The following is a 4,683-nucleotide window of genomic DNA, read 5'->3' as shown; positions in this document are numbered from 1 at the left end:
AATCCATACATAGCCTGCATCACGATTACCAGTGGTGGCGTAATGCATGAATTGTTTAACTATGCTCTCAAATGAAATCATCGAGCATAAATAAACTAAACAAAAGGAGAATAAAAACCCATAAACAGCAACTTTTACATCATCAGTCCTTCAAACCGTATTTAAAAAAAAAATTAGGAGAAGAATTAGACCTCCCATCGTGTTTTTCTTCCAAATCAGGAACAAACAAAGAGCAATACTGAGAATCAGGGACAAATGTATCAAGTTCCCCATAACTGGCAGGAACAACATCAAAGGAGTCAACTATGGGTTGATTGTAACCACCAACATCAACAAAATCTTCATGCATGGCATCACCAGTAACTTCATCTCCCATTAGACCTTCCTCGGCATCTTCATCTTCAATGGCAAACATGGGATCAAATTTTGCCATTTCAGTCAGCATCAAACGACGGTATTTTGGGCTTTCACGTCTCTCAACCATCTTTTTCATCCTTCTTTCTACATATAGCGCCCTTCTTCTTAGAAAGACGAGCCGGTTGTTAATGTAGCGAGCCTGTAGTGACGGGCTCTTCTAGAACATTTCGAGCATGAGAATGAGGGGCGTACCCCCCAATCCCAACATAGGCCTATGGACCGGCAAAGAGAAAAGAACCTAAGCAAGGATGCGATTCTATCGATCTCTTACCACTTTTCTTGAATAGTGCAAGTGCGTGCTCCCGAAGAAAGTCAGTAGAGAGAGCGCAAGACGCTTTGACATGACATAGCGTTTCCGGACTTAAACAGCCCGCTGCTTAACTTAAGTAAAGCGCTTAAAGAACAAAGAAGTAAAGTGCCCGAAAAGATCAATCTCACTCAATCTTGGTCCTTTCTTTGTCAATCCAGGTCCATGTTTCAACTTATGTAGCCAGCAAAGAAACAAGCAGCTGACGCACCAATCACCTTTTTCGGGTAGAATTATTCATCTTTTTCTTGAAATAAACTCCGACATCTCTTCCCTAGCCTTCTGATAATCATCATTTTTCCCAAATTCAAGGATATCATCACCAGAATCAGTAACAACTTTCTCACCTACATTATTTCTTTTCACCCCTCGCAATCTTCATCAAACCCAACCAAAACAACAGAGTTGTTAAACAAACAAGGGCCATCTTCAAGATCCGAGTCAAGATAACTCAGATCTGGAAAAAAACTGATAAACTTATCGAATTTTTGGCGATTTAAGTAAAAATCCATCGACATAATGATTGAATGATAGAAAGGAGAGTGCGAAAATGAAGATCAGAGATGAGGAAAGGGATTAGATGTGAAACAAAGGAAGATTTGGACGGAAAATAAGAGAGATCTACAGAGAGAAAGTGAGGAACAATGGCGGAAGAGAGAGAGTGACAATTAGGGTTTGGCTGATTAAGGGGTTAAATATGGCGGGAGGGGTTAATTAGGGTTTGGTTGATTAGGATTAAGGGTTAAATGGGCTGGGTTAATAATTGGGTTAGTATTTGGGTTGGGTTAATTAGGTGAATTAGTATTTGGGTTAGGAAATAAAATAGGGGTACAAAATGTAAAAACAAAAAATAAGTAAGGATAGAATGGTAATCGTGTAGGTGCAAAAGTTACTAAAAAAGGAAAGGGAACATTACTTGAATAATCCGTTTTGGGAAATAGAGAACATTATAGCGAATTGGAGGGAGTAGTACAATTAAGTTTCCTATCAGTATAAAAATAAAAATTAAAAATTAACGCTACCAAAATAATCAAAAAATTACTTTGTTAAAGTTTATTATTTTTTTTATAAAACATACAATAAATTAGAAATCACTAAAGTTAAAAAAAAAAACATTAAATTCAAATTAATGTAAAGCTTAAAAAAAAACATACAAAATATCATATCTTTTGGAAATTAATTATAAGAAAATTACCCCCAAATATATACCAATAGTACATTGATAAATCTGGCTGGAAAATAAAATTTCAAAGTACCTAGATTCAAGCAGAGATCCAAATTTATATTATTTGCTTGCACACTGATTATCCGTTCATAATTTGATAATAGTTGAGCCGAAAATATCCCGAACCCGACCGAGTTAGCCAGTTTACTAGGTCTAAGTAAGTGGCAAACCCGTGCAAGTTCGGTAAGGGTTTAAAACTAGTACTCCCTATGTCCCGGTCATTTGTTGTCCTTTTCCATTTTTGGGTGTCTCAGTCATTTGTTGTTCTTTCTATTTTAAGAATGAACTTGATGAATAATTTGATCATTCTCATTCAATTTGTTCCACTTGTCATTTAGTTATTGGTCATTTCCTCTTTCCTTGGTCTTTGTGCCAAAACAAAAGGACAACAATTGACCGGGACGGAGGGAGTACAATATATTTAGTAGTATAATGTTATTTCAAAGTAGAGACTAAGCTAAACTAACCTGTGTTTTTCTAAAATGTGTCCTAAGGGCACATGTTAATAACCCTAATATGGTAAGATTAACAATATATTCTCACTAATTATGGTAAACAATGAGTTTATTTTTGAATATTTCATGAGAATATGTTGTCAAACTTACCATATTAAGGTTATTAACATGTGCACTTTAATTTTTGTCCTATCTATCCAAGTGAGTGATATTTGGCTTGTTACAAATTTGTAACGAATATATCCGTCACAAAGAGAGATTTATTGGTAACTCCGTTGTATTATCTTAGTCTACAATTGTCTTACCCAAAACTAAAATAACCACAAAATAGCAATTCCCGATTCAAGTCTCCCCAGGAGCAATCCTGTGGAGTATTTAATATTTATGACATGAGTCTATGCCTTACCGACTCCGAGCTTGTCAGATTCGGATGACTTAGGGTGTGTTTGGATTGAGGGATTTGGAGGGAAAGGAAGGTGAAGGAATTAAAAGGATGAGAAATCCATTGTTTGGTTAGCAAGATGAAGGTAGAAGGATTTGGAGGGGAGGGAAAATGGATCCCTCCATTTCCCTCCTACAAGGCAAATTATTTCCCCACCAACATAGGCAAGATTTGGAGGGAAAATTATCTCCTCCATTCTCCCTTCCCTCCCCTCCCCTTCCTTTTTCTTCCCTCCTTCCCCCTCCCTTTCCTTCCCCTCCTTTTTTTTCCTATCCAAACAAGGCCTTAGTGTTTTGCCGTCTATCACGTGTAGTACATTAAAGGTAGTGGCTTCGAGTTACTTGTGATACAACAACATCAGAGCCTTAATCCCAAAATGATTTGGGGTCGGCTGACAGAAATCATCCTTTCGAACCGTCCATGGGTGAACGCACGCCTCAAAATGCGAATAAAAAAGGGAAGATGAAAAACAAAAAGGGAGAACGAAAATGTAATGGAAAGTCAAGGTGAACTTAGGGGTTTTAAAATCGAATTCCGTCTTTCTTTTATAAAAACTTAAAATTTAAATCGAGAGAAAAGATTAAAACGATTTTTAAAAACCGAAATAGAGTTAAGGATCCGGAATGAACCAGGTAAAATCTATAAGAAAGTGGTTGTTGAAAAAGTGTGGAGTAAAGGAGAGAAAAATAAATAAATTAATTTCTTTAAATTAAATAAATAAAAAAACACTAAATCTGTCAAAAAACATCAAATACTAAAAATCCACACGTATCTTTTCCCTCCATTGTGCCCTCTCCGTCACCATACTCTCCTCAAGCCCCAGAACTCTCATATCGTGTTCTATCACTCTCAAGTCTCAACCATGTCTGTCTCGGTCTTCCTCTGCCTCTAGGGACCTTTTTTGTTCTCCAAGTCTCCAGCCTCCTAACTGGTGCGTCCATAGGTCTCCTTCTCACATGGCCAAACCATCTTAGTCGGTTTTCCATCATCTTGTCCTCTATTGGCGCCACTTTTACCTTTTCCCTAATAACCTCATTCCTTAACCGATCTTTCCTTGTATGTCCGCACATCCACCTCAACATGCGCATCTCCGCCACACTCATCTTTTGAATGTGACAATGTTTCACGGCCCAACACTCGGAGCCGTAAAGTAGGGCAGACCTAATTGCCGTGCGATAAAATTTTCCCTTTAATCTTTGGGGCATATCTTTATCGCATAGAAACCCTGAAGCACTCTTCCATTTCAACCATCCCGCTTTAATTCTGTGAGCCACATCTCCGTCTAACTCCCCATCTTTTTGAATAATAGATCCTAGATATCTGAAGAAATCCGAACCCTCAACAACATTCCCATCGAAAATAATACTCCCCGCCTCTGTCGATATCAACCCCGCCACCTTAGTGAATCGACACCTCAAATACTCGGTCTTACTCGCTCGGCTGAACCCACGAGTCTCTAAAGTTTGCCTCCACAATTCCAACTTTCTCTCCACCTCCTCTTTTGTCTCATCAATCAACACAATATCATCAGCAAACATCATACACCAAGGGATGTCGTCCTGAATATCCCTTGTCAACTCATCCATAGCTATAGCAAAGAGAAAAGGACTAAGTGCGGAACCTTGATGCACCTCGATGGTAATAGGAAATTCTTCCGTTCTCCCAACATTAGTGCGAACACTTGCACTAGCCCCCTCATACATGTCCTTTATGAGGTCAATATATTTTCGCGACACACCCTTTCTCGCCAAAACCCACCAAAGTACTTCTCTTGGTACCCTATCATATGCCTTTTCCAAGTCAATAAAAACCATATGCAAATCCTTCTTCTTGTCCC

The sequence above is a fragment of the Silene latifolia genome, chromosome 11 (genome assembly GCF_048544455.1).
Source record: "Silene latifolia isolate original U9 population chromosome 11, ASM4854445v1, whole genome shotgun sequence".
Classification (NCBI taxonomy): domain Eukaryota; kingdom Viridiplantae; phylum Streptophyta; class Magnoliopsida; order Caryophyllales; family Caryophyllaceae; genus Silene; species Silene latifolia.
Note: the sequence above shows the minus strand (reverse complement) of the source record.